The sequence below is a fragment of the Acomys minous genome (assembly GCF_964271855.1).
Source record: "Acomys minous genome assembly, chromosome: 13".
NCBI classification, from domain to species: Eukaryota; Metazoa; Chordata; class Mammalia; order Rodentia; family Muridae; genus Acomys; species Acomys minous.
Window position 1 is genome coordinate 38210412 of NC_140495.1, and position 18987 is coordinate 38229398.

The following is an 18987-nucleotide window of genomic DNA, read 5'->3' on the forward strand; positions in this document are numbered from 1 at the left end:
CGGCTGTCACTGGGATCTTGGATAGGCTAGCTGGCCATCCGGCTCTAGACACCTGCCTGTTGGTGGAAAATGTTATAATGTAGTAGGATATATAGTCTCCAAAATGAATTACTGAATGAATGATGTCATAGGCCAAAAAAAAAAAAAAAACCCAACACAAACATTAGAAGTTTCAAGGTATGTATAAGAGTAGATAAAGAACACAGAGATAAACTGTTAGTTCTTGGGGCTTGGCCTGGTGCTCTGTGTACTCAGATGCTAAATTCTGGGCCCCCAAATCTGGTTGCAGTCCAGAGGAGTGCATTCTCATGTACATGGAATAATGTTGTGTAAACTTTGCTCCCCAATCATTTTTCATTGGCTAATTAAAAAAAAAAAGGTGTTGGACAGCCTGTAACTGGGCAGAAGAGAGGTAGGTGGGGCTTCAGTGGCTTGGGTGTCTCAGGTGGGAGAGGGAGGAGAAAGAAGTTGGAGAAGGGATGTGGCCTGATGACGCTGACACCCATACAGGACCAATTTTGGCAGGTAACTGGGGCGTGTGACTGGGAAGTAGCCAGAGTAGTTTAGAAAATCAGTATGAATAGTACCTGCCCAGTTCTTGTGCTTAAGCTTGTTAAATAAATCAACAGGTCTCTGTCTCAATTATTTGGGAGCTAGCCGGGTTAGAAAAACCCACTGAATTAATAAATTCTGTACTATAGTTGTAGGCTTGGTCTGCCATTGATGCCTAACACAATTTCATAGTCTCAGAGTTCTAGAGGTTGGAAGTTCAGGATCAAGGCATCAGTGGGTTTGCTTGGCTGCTCCTGGTTTGCAACAGGTACCTTTAGAGGGCCTTGCCCCTGCCTTGTCCTTGGTGTCCTTGGTGTCTTTTTCTCTTCTTACAAGACCAGTCCTATTAGATAGATAGAGACGAACTCTTGGGACTTCAGTTAACCTTAATTACCTCTTTAAAGGCTCTGTTCTCCAAACACATTGGGCCCAGGATGTCAGCAAATGAATGCGAGTGTGACAGAACACATACAGACCCAAAGTAACACTAGAAAGAAAAATAAACAGTTTAAACAGTTTATTGGTAATTAAAGAAGTGAAAAATTAAATATATAGATTGATATCTTTTTAAAATTGTCATTTTGTTGAGTGATGAATTCAAAATCCAGAAAAATAGATTAAAGTAATTCTATAAGAAGGGCAGCTTAGTTCTTAGTGACAGCGCTTTGTAATAAGTAGATATGCTTAATGATAATGAGTCTTTCAGAGGATAATGGATGGGAATGAATATATCTATTTGTTCAGCTTCTTCCTCAGAGTTACGGCTCAGCCACTAGCAACCACTTTGAACAAGGTAACTGTACCAAGTTGACTGAATCAAGAGTACACATGCCAATTATTTTTCTTGTTCTGAGAGTAAGAGCAAAAATCTGTTATCACCAGGTCATCAGAGGTGTATCATCATTACTCAAATGTATCATGATAGATGGGCATTTTTTTGATTAAGGAAGCACGCATCTGGAGATAGCATAGGAGTCTGGAACCTTCTCTGCAGCTTTGATTTCATATAAAAAGTTCTTCCTGGGAGTCAAGGATGAGATGATCAATATCCAACTAATTATGCTCTGAGATTTTATAAGTTTACAACAAAGATCTTTTTTCCCAACGTAATATTTTTATTGATTACTTGTGAATTTCACACAATGCACCCTCATCACACTTAGTTTCAATCTCCCAGGTTCACCCTCCCACCCTTGTGTCCTCCCCACCCCAAAAGAAAAAAAAAAGAAACCCAAACACACCACCAAGTTTAATTTATGTCACCCATATTTTTACTGGGGCATGGTCAAAATCCCCGTGGCCAGCCCCTTAGAGGTAACTGAGACCTTCCCTTTGCCCACACCAGAAGCCATCACCTGTGACGAGCTACACTTCAGCATGCCTATCACAAATTTTAATGATTCCTATATAGACTATTTTTTTTTGAGGGGTTAGTTGAGGGAGGTTGTCACAAAAGCCATCAGTGTCTCTCATTCCTAACTGTAAGTCTGCAATCACCAATAACACTGCAAAACAAGCCTCTTTGCCCATAACAGCCAACAGCAGGGTGGCACCCAGACCTCAGCATGGTCCCCCAGGCTGTCGCAGGGACCATGGTCACCAGCATTGCCCCTCTCTGCCCTGTGTGCTGCTCTGTTCAGCCATCTTTCCCACTTGTCCATTGCACATTTACTGAAGTGGCACTGCAAACCACAGTGTGTTATAATATGTCACAAGGACATTCACACAGCTATGTTCATAGCAGCCTTATTCATAATAGCCAGAGCTGGAAACAACCTAGATTTCCCTCAACTGAAGAATGGATAAAGACACTGTGGTACATTTATACAGTGGAGTATTACTCAGCTACTAAACACAATGAAATGAAAATTTCAGACAAATGTATGGAACTAGGAAAAATCATCCTGAGGGAGGTAACCTGTAAATGCTATTAGCTACTTTGTGGCTTCTTCTTTCTTCCAGGCTTGGAACAGGGGTGATGTTATTATTAGACTACTTCTGCTGATTAGGGGCCTGGAACTCCTTGGGGCAAGTTTTGTCTTCACTGTTAGGATACTTAACTTCTCCTTCTTGTTGTTTCTTCTTTGTGCATGAGTGCTTAACAAACCATAACCAACCCTCTTGAACCACCACCAACCACCCACGACCCACAGGGGCTCTAGCATTTATATCCTCTTAAAAAGTTCCAGATGTTACGCAATTGCAGAATCTATCTGCAGATGACAAAACCACACCTCTGCTAGCGAAGTAGGCAAATCATAGTTAGCTGCTGCGAAGTAACCCATATCCCCATACATGGGATCTAAAAACCAAAACCAAAGCAAAACATATTCTTATATTTTTGTGTTTTAAAAGAAACAAAAATTCCAAAATTCTCATTACACTAAACCAGACCCAGAAATACAAACATAGTATGTACTCACTTATAACTGGATATTAGCTGTAAAGTAAAGGATAGCCATGCTACAATCCGTAGACCCAAAGAAGCTAAGTCACAAGGAGGGCTCAAGGGAGAGAGCTGTGAGTCTCCTGGGGAGAGAAAAACAGAATAGACACTGTGGGAGGAGAGGAGGGATCAGGTTAGGGGGAGGTTAGAGGGAGAGGGTACTGGAGAGACAACTGGGATGGGGGGGGCTTCTTGGGGACAAGCTAGAAACCTAGTGCAGTGGATACTCCCAGGAATCTGCAAGCATGACCCCAGCTTAGACTCCTAGCAACGAGGGATATGGAGGCTGAACTGGCCATTCCAAGTGTAACTAGGCAAGACTTCCAGTGGAGGGATTGGGACACCAATCTGTTAACTTTCAACTTACAATTTGTCCTGCCTTCAAGATGTGCTGGGGTAAAAGTGACACAGAAATTGTGAGAGTGGCCAACCAATGACTGGTCCAGCCTGAGACCCATGCCACAAGTATGAGGGAGCCCATCCCTGACATTGCCTGGAGGGCCAGGACCAAGATGCTGGAAAGCACCTAAGATAGAACCAGACACACGTGGCAAAACAAAACAAACAAGCAAAAACCTAAAGCTAATGAAATGATTTCTAATGATATTCTACTATATTCAGAATTAATGCTTAGCCCAATTGTCATGGGAAAGACTTTACTCAGCAACTGATGGAAACAGGTGCAGAGACTCACAATAAAACATTAGGTGGAGCTTTGGGGATACTGCAGAAGGGGAGGAAGGATGCTAGGACCCATAGGGTCAAGGATGTCACAAGAAAACCAACAGAATCATGTAACGTGGGCTTATAGGCCCTCCACAGAGACTGAACTGAAAACCAGGGAGCTTGCATGGGACTGACCTAGGCCCTCTTTGTATATGCTACAGTTACGTAGCTTGATCTTCTTGTGGGGCTCTTAAGAGTGGAAGCAGGGGCTGTCTCTGACTCTTTGGACTGCTTTTGGGACCCTTTCCCCCTACTGGGTTGCCTTATCTAGCCTTAATACAAGGGAAAGTACCTAGTCTTACTGCAACCTGTTATGTCATGTTTTGTAGCTACCAATTGAGACCCATCCTTTTCTGAATAGAAACAGAGGAGGAGTGGATAGGAAGTGGGACCCAGAGGTAAGGAAGGGGAAGAGACCAGGAGGCAAGGAGGGAGGGAAACTGGTTGGGATGTACAAATAATGATAAAAATAAAAAATTTAAAATGCAAGCTAAGCAAGCTAGTAAACAATATTCCTCCATGGTGTCTACTTCATTTTCTGCCTCCAGCTTCTTGTTGGAGCTCTAGACCTGGCTTCCCTTGATGATAGACTCTAACTTTTACAATACACTACTTTCCACTGGATTTGGTCAGTGTTTTATCACAGCAATAAAAATCAATCTGGGACATTGTCAACCAAAATATATAGCAATGATACTTGTATGACTTCATTCTTGAATAATCATTAATTAATACTTGGTATTTTTGTTAATTATTATTATTTTGGGGTTGTCAAGACAGGGTATCTCTTTGTAGCCCTGACTGTCCTGGACCTTGCTCTGTAGACCAATCTGGCCTTGAACACAGATAATTTTTTGCTTTTGCCTCCCAGGTGCTTGTATTAAAGGCATGATCCATCGCTGTCCCACATCAACTATTATTCAGTGAAAGTATATTTGAATAAGCACTAAGATAAGTTGAAAGATTTGACAATATGAAAATATTTCCAAGAAGTATAATTTTATCTTAGAGGAACACATTTTTATAGAAAAAAATAAACATCATTTTGAGATGTTTAAAAGTTGCTGGTTATAATTTTTCTTGCATTCTGATGTCTTAGGAGTATAGGTGTTGAACATATTAATAACATAACAGGTATGAATGATTAGGCAATATTTTAGATTTTTCCTATAGGATAGGTGTTTTAACTAATCTAAAAACATGAGATATAGTCTCATTTGTGTGTGTGTGTGTGCACACCTGCATGCATGTGTCTATTTCTGTGTGCTCATGGGTACATGCAAGTGTGTGCATGTGTGTACATGTGCTTGTGGAGGTAAGAGGTGAATGTTTTGTGTCTTTCTCAATCGCTATCCACCTAAGTTTTAGGGACATGATCAATCACTAAACCTGAAGTTGAAATTACAGATGTGTGTCATTGTGCCCGGCCTTTCACATGGGTACTGGAGGTTAAAAAATCAGGTCTTGTGCTTGCATAGCAAACACTTTAAAATGAGAAAACAGAATCCTGTTGGAGTTAAGTGGGATGCCCTTGTTATATACCTAGGTGAGATTTGAGTTAAAGTCTCATTCTTATGTTTAACCTTTTAATCAATACAGTATAACAGATTTTAGCTGGGAACAAAATTGAGAAGTCACAGGTGTGAGAAGTCTACATTATCACCCTTCATCGACCTTCCTTCCTGCAGAGAACTCTCATGTGGAAGTAAACAGCTTCTTCCTGGTTTCTGCTCATCTGTCCCCATCAAGAGATTCATGGTTAATTTGAATATTAATCTTCATCTGTTCCTTCCTAAAGACTTTTTAAAGAAAGCATCAAACAGGGTTTCTCATTTTGAACAAAGATAAAATCTTATCTCTGAAATCATACAATTCCTGAGTCAAGTGTAAGAGTTTGCATTATGGTAGGATTCTTTGGATCCCAGCAAAGAAGACTGGCATTCTAGGGCCTGTCCCATTCGCTTTCCATCTCTACCCTGGAGCTACACGAGTGTGGCCATGTTACCCAATTTGTTTAATCTCAGCTTGCACATCTGGTTTTTGTTATATGCATTTTGAGCCTTCATATCTGTCACAGAATCACTTTTTTTTAAACAATATTAAAAATAAAAGTGGCCAATACTTTCAATCATTGCCCTTATTTTTAAACATCAACAAAAACAGTCATGGTTTAAGCTGCACTTTGAATATATTTTGAATGATATTTTATTTACAAATCATACCTGATATGTCATGTTCTCTTCATAATATATACAATATATTGTGTATTTGTAGGAACTAGTCTGTTCTGGCGTTTATATTTCATTTTTGCCAGCAGCTTTGTGAATGCTACTCTTGAAATGCTTGATCTGACCCAGCTTGGCAAATACTTACTTTCCTTCCTAAAGCAAAAGCTCATTAAGACTCAGAAAGTTTCAAATTATAGACCTCCACTACTCCAGACATTCTCCCCAGTTCAGATCAGCAGAGCTTCTATTCATTGCCACAAAATGTGCACATAGAAAATGCATATGTGTATGTATAGGTACATGTATACAAGTTTTTATGACCTATCAAAAACTATGAAAGAATCTATTTGTGAATTTGAGATTAACTGAGGATTTACTGTACCTAATACTGATTTTACCAGACTATCTGTAATAACACTTGTGTAACTAAGTTTTTTGTCTTTGAAAATTTCTTACATATATACAGTGTATTGAGATTACATTCACCTCCAGTACCCTCTGGTACCACTTTGTTTTCTGTTTGAGCCTTTATCCTTCCCAATTAGTCCCTTAGTGGCTACACCATTGAAGAAAATGACACCCTCTCCTGCAGCAACCATTAATAGATTTTTATTTCCGTTTACTTGGTGGCTACATAAACATTTTTATCAGTACAAAAAACGAGAAGTTCATTATGGTAACTTCATTTTGGGCTCCACAGCCAGTTATTTATTTTTACTTGACAAAAGCAAAAGGATTCTGTTTTTTCAAGAGTCGATTTTATCCATCTAGTGAGCATTTGTAGAGGTGCGTTACCAAATGCTGAATGAAGCCTATTTCATTTAATTCTCTCAAAAGTTCTCAGACCAACTCATTGTCCCAGCTTTACAGTAGTGAAGCCGTGTGGACAGGTGAGCTGATTGTACAAGTCACCCAGCAGCACAGTTAAGAGTCAGACCTAGTCAGTTCACTCCTACTCATGTCCACATAAAGATAATTCTAGGTATTGGAGAAATGGGTCAGTGTTTAACAGCATTTGTTATTGTTGCAGAGGTCATAAGTCTTGTTCCCAGCACCCATGTGAAGTGAGTCACAGCTGCCTGCAGCTTCAACTCTATGGGATCCAATATACTCTTCTGATCTCCATCAGCATCTGCCCATAGGTCAGATCACACATGCATGCACGCATGCACGCATGCACCCATAATTAAAAATAAAGATGATTCTATGCTTTTTTACTTTACAGTCTCTGAAGGTTAATTATTTCTTAGTTTTAAACTAGATGGGGACCTTGAAGCAAGGAGAATGAAAATACTGGTGTTAGTAGCTAGAGAGGCCAACAGCAATATAAATGATAGGGATATTTATAATGATAAAATTATGAAGATTACTAATATCGAACATTAATAATGTCAATATGAGTTACATTAATATAATAGTTAATATCAAAATATCTTATGACATTTTGACAATGTCCTGTTAAACCTATGTTCCTATAAATGTAAAATGTATTAGAAGTTTGGTGGAGGTGTCTTGGGAAGCAATCTGTTGAAATCACACATCCACACACCTATTTCCTTTTTGTTGACTTCACTTAAAAGTTCTTAGTATGGGGATTCCAAGACTGTGGCACCAAAGGCGCCAGAAGGCCCTGGACAGAGGCCCTGCAAACCCCGAGACCACAGATGCTGGACCCGACTTCTATAAGCAGTGAAATTTTCAATAACCATTGATGGAGAAAACAAGATATTCCATGAGAAAACCAAAACCAAACAGTACCTATCCACAAATCCTGCCTTACAGAAGTTACTAGAAGGAAAACCCCACCTCAAAGGGACAAGCTACAACCAAAATTACATGGGAAATAGATAACTACACTGTCACAAAAACACAATCACACAAACACTCTACTTCAACCAACATCAAAATCAAGGGACTTAACAGTCATTGGTCATTTATATCTCTCAGCATCAATGGCCTCAATTCTCCAATAAAGACATAGACTAGCTGAATGGATGCATAAACAAGACCCAACATTCTTCTGCATTCAAGAAATGCATCTCACCCACAACGACAGACATTACCCCAGGGTAAAAGGCTGGAAAATTTGAAAATCTAAGGGAAATGGACAACTTTCTTGATCGATCCCACTTGCCAAAATTGAATCAAGATCAGATAAACAAACTACCTCAAGACCCAGCTATTCCACTCCTTGGAATATACCCAGAAGATGCTCCACCATACAACAAGGACATATGCTCAACCATGTTCATAGCTGCCTTATTTGTAATAGCCAGAACCTGGAAACAACCTAAATGTCCCTCAGTCATGTTCATAGCTGCCTTATTTGTAATAGCCAGAACCTGGAAACAACCTAAATGTCCCTCAGTCATAGAATGGATAATGAAACTGTGGTACATTTATACTATGGAATACTACTCAGCTATTAAAAACAAAGAAGTTCTGAAATTTGAGGGAAAATGGGTGGAACTAGAAATGATCATCCTGAGTGAGTTAACCCAGAAGCAGAAAGACTCACATACCATATACTTACTTATAATTGAACACTAACCCAACATGGATGTCCCATGAAAGTCTCCACTTACTAGAAGATTGGGATAGATGTGAGGACCTCCTATTGGGACTCTAGGTAAGATAAGTATGGGAGAATGGGAAAATAGAAGGATCCAGAGGGTCCTAGAAACCTATAAGAAGTACATCATGATGGGTGGATCTGGACCCAGTGGGGTCTGCTCAAACTACTGAACCAGCCAAGGACACTACATGCAGTAAACACTGAAGCCCTACTCAGATTTAGCCAATGGACAGGACATTGTCCATTGTTGTGTCAGGTGTGGGCACTGACTCTGACATGAACTCTGATGCCCCATATTTGACCACTATGGTGGGAAGTCCTGGTGGCACTCAGAGAAAGAATAGGCAGGCAACCAAGATGAGATTTGATAGGCTGTGACCATGTGGTGGAGGAGGAGGTCTCCTTCTGTCAGAGACCGAGGGGAGGGGAATGGGGTGAAAGAGGGATGGAGGGGGGAATGGGTGGAGACAAGGGGATAACAATTGAGATGGAATCTGAATAAATTTAAAAATAAAGGCGTGTGCCACCACAAAAATTTTCTAAGTATGTTTAATTAAACAAAGACTGTAAACAAATTATCATGTCTATTACATGTAACAAGCAGGAATGTCTTTTAACAGAAATTTCATCAATCCACACAAATGTCTTTGTATTATAAAAACAGGTATCAAAACTATCCTGAACCTAGTTTTGATACCAATAGTAGTCAGCATGCAAACCACTTCAAGAATTAACACAATTTGTGACTATTCATTATACCTACTACTTTAAACAATTCCAAGCACAGCTCTGAGCATGATGGACAAAGTCTGCCATATCTGTTCCTTCTTGAGACTTTACTTTTCAGAAGGACAAAGCTTTCCATGGCCATCTGACACTGACACTCCTTTGCCATTATTTTGTTTTGAAAATCTGATTTCAATTTTGAATACTTCAGGTTCATGTATGTTAAAGTGACTGCTTTAAGTAGTGAAAGAAAGATTTTGCTGCATTTCTTGCTATCTGAAAACAAAATAGGTGTACATATATTAAATATATTCTTACAGCTGTCTGGGTCTGTTTACCAGCAGCAATTCTTTTACTTAATATATAGGTAATCTGTATTTAATCAAGACATTAACATGAATAGAAGGTTGTTGATTTAAGATGTTTGAGACCCCCACTATCAGTTGTTGTATGTCTGTCCTTCTGGCGGCTGTGGAAGCTTCATATCTTATTTGGACATCATTACACATCTTAGCTCTTGAAGTACAACTTTAATGCTATAGGAATTTTGCTGTTTTTCTAATACTGGTATGTTCTGTGCATCCAGCGTTCCACTGGAATTATTGACTCCATACATGTTCACTTTTATTACAAATCTTACCGGTGAAGGAGTTTCTGGGTATTTAGATCCACATTCTACTTTCAGGCTATATGTTCTGTTTTCCTAGTTTGTACTTGGTGGCCCAGTAATCATGATTGTCCAACTTGTATCATGTCTTCATCATCCCCAAGGCCCCAACTAACTGTACCACTACCTACTCCTTTATGTCCTCCTTCAAGCTCTTCCAACAAGTGAAAATTATGAGGAACTTCAACCCTATGTTCTGCTAACAGACAAATACTTTCCTTTTTCAATAAACATACTTTAAAGAAAATAACAGAAGATATGGTGAAGTCATCATGACACCTATTTTCCTTTTACACTGCACGTATTCTCACAGAGAAAGAGCCCCAGGAGATGTTTTGCTTTTCATGCTTTCAGCGTCTTAGCAGTCAGTTGCTCAGATAACTTCTTGGTGCTGTGGGTGTCTAAATTGTCTACCTTATACTCTGCAGTTATAAAAATCACCACATTGTGGTCCTCTGTTCTTTTCAGCTTCCTTTTGCGTTAGAACCCACTTCCCTGCTTTGGATATTTTCAACCTGAATATTATTTCTTTGGTCTTACTGCTATACTTTTTTTTTTTTTTTTTTTGGTTTTCTGACACAAGGTTTCTCTGTGTAGCCTTGACTGTTCTGGACTCACTTTGTAGTCCAGGTTGTCCTCGAACTCACAGTGATCCACCTGCCTCTGCCTCCCAAGTGCTGGGATTAAAGGCGTGCGCCACCACGCCCGGCTCTTACTGCTATACTTTTAAATCCATTATGTGTGTTAGAAATTTTTATGAATCAAATGAAAACACAGGATCATTTTCTACAGATTCTGATTTGGTGCTTAAAATTTTTAAAGGATTTATTTATATTTTATACGTGTACATGTTTTGCCTCCATGTGTCTCTGTGCAGTGCTCATTGAGGCCATGGGATCACTTGGAGGTGTAGATGGCTGTGAGCCACCACGTGGGTGCTGGACATCATCTCTTGGTGATCTGCAAGAGCAGCCAGTGCTCTGAATCACCGAGTCCCTGATACTTTTAAAAAGGGATTCTTAGGAGATTTTCATTTTTATTGCTGGTTGATTCACACACTAATTCACACATGAGTTTCTCCCTTTTAGCCCAGCTTTTATTAGCCTCCCATTAATGAGTTTTTTTTGTCCCTTACCACTAATAACAGGATGGTGTTGATGCAGAATTTCCCCAGCCTATTCTCCTGAATTTAGTTTATGAAGCTCAAACCAAATGTAAAATCATAAAATTAAAAGAATCACTAGGGTTATGTAGTGTGTCATTCAATTACTTCTAGGCAACCAGGGTCAGCTCTGCATGGTTTGGCTTGACTTAGCATTTAAAAGTGAGTCAACAGCAGTTTATGTAGGCACTTGTACCTGAGGAAGCCAGGCTGGTAATTGATGTATGATGTATGTAACACTGTCATAACAAGAGCTGTCATAGATTATCACGATTGATTTTGTACAGTTTTCAGTGTAGATCTATTGTTGATTGTGGAAGCATTACTTTATTATACTTCTTTGTAACAGGTTGATCAGTTTTTGTAGTCCTGATTTATGTTTAAACAGAACATGGTCCTTGTTAATAATTGTTCCTATGCATTTATTATAACACATTTTCCTCTATATAATGGAAGTTACTTTAAGAATTGGGAAGTAAGTGCCATAATTGCCATTATTTTCAATTTTCTTCATTTTTGGAGAAATGCCCAGTAAAATACCACTTTTCTTAATTAGACTTTTTTTTTTAATTTGCACAAGGAACTTATTTTTAATCTTTCCTAGCATTTACAAGTACCACTAAAGAAGTTATTATCACAAACAGTTAAAAAGTCAAATTACTTATCATTTTAGATGTTGAAGAGCTGATTGAATATATTGATATTCTTTCATTCTCTATTAATAATTAATCATCTATCAGAAACTACTAAAATAAAATAACTCTGGGAGGGCCTTTCCTACAGAGTGAAGATCTATCCTGAGCATCTTCTGCGTCTGCGTAGAGCCTTCCTTTAGCTTGATGGACTGAGCCATGTAGGTTGTATTGTTAGTTTTGAGTTTTTATATTATTTTCTCACATAAGGTGTACAAAGACATCCTAGTGAAGAATCAAAGAGAAAAGTGAAAATAATTTATACCCTTATTAGGAATTATTCTGTTTTAGTAGATGTCTAGAAATGGGACTTAGTTCCTGATTAGATAGCTTGGTTTAGGGTTTATTGTCTTAGGCATTGTAGACTCGTGTGTGTGTGTGTGTGTGTGTGTGTGTGTGTGTGTGTGTGTGTGTATGTGTGTGTGTGTGTTTGTATGTGTGTGAGTATTTTTCCAATTGTTCTTTTTACCTCAGTGAGAACAATAACTTAAGTTTTTCCTAAAATACCTTGAATATACTTTAAGAAGAGCTTCAACATAAGCACTCATGCATCTTCTACGAGAAATGAAGCAAGACCATTTAATCTTTGCTGATAATGTTGGTATTTCATCTAATAGAAAATGTTAAGATGTCTTGGATTTTTACATTTTTCTAAGACTCATTTAAATTTACATGACTAGAATTCTGTAAAAGCTTACAAATGTAGAAAGGTTATTTGTCAACATCATGGAACTTTGTAACTCTGTACTTCCTCCTCACACCCACTTCCCGAGCTTCCAAAATTCTGCCCCTTAAGACGTCTTTTTGGCTAATATCCTTATGTAATTTACTATGGTCTTTTCTGCAATGATTTTTTTGGGGGGAGAATTTTGGAGTCACAGAGAAACACAATTTTGACATGGACAACATCTGCTCCTTATTTCTGTATCCAAAATTCTGTAGTTTTTATATTGATTTGTTCTTACAAATAACTATGAGCCTTTTTTCGTCCCATTCATTTTCTATGAACTACACAATGGACCATTTTGGAATTGTAGGATGAAAGGAAAGGATCAAATTTTGTAGATTATACATACATACATACATACATACATACATACATACATACATACATTTTTTCAACCATAAGTTGAGGCAAGGTCTTGCTCTGTAGTTGAGTTTTGTCTGGAACTTTGCAGCACATATTTAATTTTGGATCCTCTTGTGTTGGGTGCCCATGTAAAAAGATTATTGGCATGCAACTTTTTACTATAGTTTCTTGTTCTCCTCCCTAACTCCACATCACAACTTCTGGGTTATGAGGCTTTTGTTCAAATGGAAAGTTTCTGAAAAAGACAAGAAAACTTCGTGTTTATGAATTTATTTCATAGAATATATCAAGTAGAAAATGCTCTGCTAAACATTTGACTAAAGTTGAGATTCTACTCAGCTCTCCCCAAAGCTGGTGTTGTTTAAGAATTCTCTCTGTTCTGTTACAATTATTATTTGCAAAACTTATATTTGATTCAACTTTAAATGTGTCCCAATTTTGCCTTAATAGACATCATCAGTATTTCAAATGCCGTATTGTAGAATCCTTTGAGAGTCCTCTGTTATTTGGATCCCTGGCAGTGACATTTTGCCATTTGATGTGCTACTCATGGCACAGAAACACACACACACACACACACACACACACACACACACACACACACACACACACGTATTTACTGGACAGCAGATTTATCATTTGGAGCATTTATGTTCTGGGTACCTTGTGTTAGGAAGGCATCTCCTTAGGAATGTTCTTTATTTGTCCTTTATAATGTGCTACAGAGTTCATTTTAGCCAGTTTTCTCCAGTTTCTTCCCCTTTCTCTCAACATTATTTTTGGTTCTCTTGGCTATAGCATTGCATTTGAAGATTTCTCTTACATCTGCTAGCTCTCCCTATGTATTTCCTCAGACACTTTGCCTGACGTTATAGTATAGATTTGGAAAGAGAAGGAAGATTTTCACTTCAGCTTAGTTTACTATCTGAACCTAAACTCATAGTATAGAACAAAATTAATATCTGCTCTTGGTGGACACTGGTTCTTCTTACTCATTCTTTTCTCATATTTTTTCTAATTTGATTCATAGTGAGGAACAGAATAATCACTTTCTTAGTCCCACCTGCAGTTAGGAATGGCAATATATGGTTCTTTCCAGTCAGACTAGTAAGGATAGAAGCGTCTGGTGCTGTCTGCTGCCACTTTGCCTAACTTTGATACTGACTTAATGTCTAGAACTACAGCAATTGTGTGGTGGCTGTGAGGTGACAAGCATGAAAACAAAAGCCAGTTTGTAAGGAGAGAGGAAGGGAGCAGCGCAGACCATCAGGAGCAACTGTCAGGAAACACAGTTCTGCTTGTGGAGACTTACTCTGTATGTCGTGGTCAGTTGGCGCTTTTTAAAAATACATTTATTTTATTACACATGTATAAGACAAACTACATACAGCAGGGAGAACCATGTGACAATCATGAGAATAATGAGTTCTATACATATTACCTTCAGAGTGACTTGGCCATCTGCATTCGTCTTGTTTGAAGTAAGTGTTTTTTTTTTTCCTGTCTTGTTGGGTCTAAATTTCCAAATGAGATTCAATATCTATCCCATCTCAACTCTAATAGCTTAACTTCTTTATCTTGATCTAAAACGATCTTGTCCCCTAATCAACTAAGCTTGGTTGTAAAACTATACTATCTTGTCTTCAATGCTCCTCAGAGACTTGAGAAGGAAGAAAACTTAAATTCTGAGTGAACCAGCAGTGTGGGTTAGCAGCTTCCAAAATGTATAAATTGACTTAAGACAGTTTACTGCCTGACCAGTCACCCAAAACACTTTATAACGTTGGAGCCTCATCTTCAGCATTCTGGCCCAATATCTCTGCCAGACTTGTTCACAGGGCCAGAACTATTGAGGACTTGCTTATCCTGACTTGGCAGAGTGCAACCATCGACTCTGCCCGCATCTAAGTAGCCCATTTTTAGGCAGATTCTGTTAGTGGCAGAACAAGGACATTTTGCCCAGTGGTTATTTTGCCACCTTTGAAGCCATGTCCATAAGGAGGCTCTTTGATGCTCATCATCTTCTTTGAGGTTGGCTGGGTGTTGTCAGGAGTTAACTTGTCTTGTTGTCGAAGAAATTTAGGATTATAAGAACAGCTTTAAATGCCATATTCTGTGTGTCTCTGAGGCTTTTGAAGACTTTATTCAACTCTTTTACCTCATAGCCTAAATCTAACAGATAGATATGATTCTATCAATACATGAGGTCAGTTGGCTTTTTGTTGTTGTTGCTTTATTGTGACTAAGAGTACTCCCAATTAATATACATCTCTAGTAGCTTGTTTTTATTAGGAAATAAAATAAAAGTAGGAGAGATTCTGTACCCCAAAGCTTTCCAAATTGTCTGAGAATGTTTGAAGAGTAATTGATTAGGGAAATACAGTTAACAGAAACTTAGAATTTGTAGAAAGTTCAGGCTTGCACTTGCACTGTGATTTTAAACTGCTGGCATTGAGTGTAGTTGACTCATTAAAACTCTTTGTGTAAATTTGTTGGTTCATTGTTTGACATAAGGATGTTTGCTCACCTATTTGGTTTAATGAACAGAGCTGCACACTGTTTCTGATTTATTAACATTTACAATTTTTGGAGTTTACATTACTCATACATCAGGTTAATGTGCAGTGTTATGCAACATTTTACATTACAATTGGCCAGGTTAAGCTACAGTAAATATGACGAGCATTAAAAAGCTCAAGAAATCAATAAGGGAATTATAAATACATTTCTCAGTGGCTTAATGTTTAAAAATTTAAATATAATTAGAATGGAGAATGGGAGAACAATAATTTAATTTTCATATGATAAAGTCATGGATATTTAACTTTTATGTGAAGAGCATGGGCTTGGTACAGTTTCCAGAGGAGGCTTTTGGTGGTCCCTCCTCACGCATCTTCCTCTTGGATTGTGCAGTGACAAGACACTACATAAGATGGCAGTAGGAGATTACAAATATTTTCTCTCACAGTGCTCCACTCCAAGAACTAGGACCGTGGGTGTAATAAACACCACCATATAACACCCGTTCTAGATTGCCAGACGGCTGGCTCATCTTCACCAACTCCATATTCCCTTTTTAATGAAAAGAAGGAAGGTGCTAATTTTGGTCTCACATACATTTTTAAAGGAATTATGTACGATGGTGTCTTTCAGTTCACTTTTCTCTGTCTAACTCTCTAACAATCTAAGGTTCTCTGTGTTTTTCTGGAATCCTAACTTTAAAAAGCAAGGCAGGATTCTTATTTAGACTCTTTTCTAATAACCAAAAACTCCACTAAAATTTTTAGGGAGTAAATACTTCATTATTGTTTTATATCATGGTTTGTTGGATTTAAGTTTCTTTCTTGAAGATGTAATAGCGTATTATTTCACTTTACTAGTGTTGTGACTCAAACCCAGACAGAGTCTTGCAAATTGTGATTTACTAGGAAATTGTACTGTATGATTGTAATCTTTAAAAAAAATTAAATGTCTAGCTTGTGTGGGTGTGTCTTACTAATAAGGCTGCCTGAACAAGGCATGAGCAAGAATAACACCAGTGGACACTCTAACACGGAAGGGGGAAAGCTTGAGAGGGTTTCACTCTGGACAAACAACTCTAGGCAACTATAGAGCTGAGAGTGGGAGAGATAGTCTTCTCATGGAAGAGCACATCAACTGGTTATCCAGAACCAAATGATCATCCCTGAAAACATATATATGAATAATATTATACAGACAGAGAAGGTCTACATATTTAGGGGCACACACACACACACACACACACACACACACACACACACACACACACCCCACCACCACCACCACCGCCACTATGACTACCACCTCTACCACCACCACCACCACCACCAATTAGAAAAAGAGGCCATAAACTTGAAAGACAGCAAGGGGACGGAGGGTTGCATGACAGGGTTTGGAATGAGGAAAGTGAAGGGAGAAATGATATGATCTAGGAAGAAAAAAGAAAGAAAGAAACAAGGAAAGAAAGAGAGAAATGTAAAAGGGCTAATTAACATGTCCCAGATCACACACTTGTGGAAGAGCTGACATCTGAAAGAAGGACATCTGTTTGTAAAGACCGTGATTTTCTTGTTACACACTCAATACTTTTGTTCAGATAATATTTAAGAAAAAAAAACCTCCTTATTAATTGGTACTGAAGTATTTTTACTGTTTGTTGATATTTTTACTTTGATATTTTTTACTCTCCTAAGAATGAATAACATGATCAAATTTGACACAATCTAGAAATCTGTCCATGTAACATCTTGGAGGAGAAAGGAAGAATTGTGCTCTTAAAGGGGCATTGTTTACACCAAGGAGTTTGCAGCCTGGGAAGAAATAGTTCCCTCTGCTGGTAACTAACACCAATCTCATTACAGGCTCCGAGTCTCTAGGCCTTTTGAGGATCAGGTTAATGTATTTATCCTCAAAATTAGTGGCTGATATTTCTGACTAACTCCAGATAGTAACAGCTACTTTCTAAATATTAAAATTAGCATGGATTATTTTTAATACTCTCCATTTAAAAAAGCCCAACACCCTCCAAACAAACCACCACTTCCTCGTCCTCCTCTTCTTTCACCACCACGACCATCAGCACCAACAACAGAAACTGGATCTGACATTTACCTGTCTGGGACTTTGGGCAAAAGGCTCAACTTCGTAAAATCCCAGCTCCTTAGTCTAGTGATACACTGAGGACTGAGTTAATGAAAGCAGTACTGGGTACAACACTTCCTATTGAATATGTAAATGCCAGCTCTGATTACTGTATTATTCAAAAATGTAGCTGGTCTATTCAGAGAACACACACAGAGGCATATTCCACAGGAGCAAACATAACAACACTTTTAGAATATGCTTTGATTTTGAGATGAATCCCCAAAGATGGAAATATCTCATCTAAGTCAAAATGTGAAGGGCACTGGTTAAGAGCAGTGGCTGCTCATGCAGAGGATCTGAGTTCGGTTCCCAGCACGCACACAGAGGCTCACAACCACCTCTAATTCAGCTCCAGGGTATCTGATGTCCTCTTCTGGTCTCTGCAGGCACCAGACATACACAGTGAACACAGCAGCATGCAGACAAAACATTCAAATGAGTAAAGATAAATACGTATGAAAAAATAAAATGAGTGAGTGTGGGTGCTTGTGCTGGTGTGAAAGCCCCTGGTCTTTTACGTTCTCTACAACAAATAACGCAGCTTGAAAAGGACACAAGATACCAAAGTCATACCAAATCAAATGAGCTGTGTGCTGGACTGGAGCAGTAGGACTAAGTAGTGAGCTGGCCTGTGGCCAATCGGCATTTACTCCCGTACGCTTTCTGGGCTTTTAAACATCAAAGCCCAGTTACATTCCCATTGGTTGTTGATACAGAATGTTCCGACTCCTGGGGTTTCTGCCTGTCAGTCAGGACATGCTGAAGGATCAGTATGATCTAACTGCTGGACTCAGCATGAGTAAATGACTGGCAGTGGACTGCTGCAATAAACTCGGTATTCTCTCATCTTTCCAGTCTTCAGACAATTTCTCATACCACTCTGAAAAAACCGAAAGCCAGTCTGATGAAGTTTAAACCTGACTCTGAAAGTGTGTGAGATGATTGGATAGGAAGTTTTCATAGCATTTGGGAAGTAACACTTGGAGACCCCTTTGGGAAGGGCCACGGTCAATTGGTGGTTGCGGGAAATGGCACAGTGGATGTTGAATGCCAAGTTTATAATGTGCATTCTGAGTTGTGAAAAACTCCTCAGGCTTTGGCACTATGGGGAATTTAGGCTACCTCTCCTTCCTCATTCTGCTGAAGGAACCTAGTTTCACTATAAGAGAGACTCAGTGGAAACGTGGGAGCCATCGGTCCTGAGATGACAGGAGCCCTTCCTGCCACCATCAGCTCTAGAGGGTTTGGATTTAGTCCACTCTGCTGGGGTAGTTAACTGGGGTCCTACCAGAGGAAAAGACTGTAACCAACAGGTTTTAGTTGCACTCAGCTGACATATTTGAGCAATTATGAAGAATGAGAAGGAGGCATTTTCAAACATGGAAAGCAGCCTAAAGAAAAAGTTGGATGCTTGAAAGAATGCTTTGTGATAGTAAAGTAGAAAGTATCCTCCTTTTT

General features: G+C 38.8%; 1 pseudogene across 1 annotated transcript; it reads right to left on the reverse strand.

Moving 5' to 3' along the window:
* Nucleotides 1-9692: 9692 nt before the first annotated feature.
* LOC311580708 (ubiquitin-conjugating enzyme E2 variant 2-like) lies at nucleotides 9693-18598 on the reverse strand (annotated as a pseudogene). The gene is made up of 2 exons: nucleotides 18406-18598; nucleotides 9693-10155 (listed from the first exon to the last, which is right to left on the reverse strand). The product of its transcript is annotated as a ubiquitin-conjugating enzyme E2 variant 2-like (transcript).
* Between the last annotated feature and the right edge of the window lie 389 nt (nucleotides 18599-18987).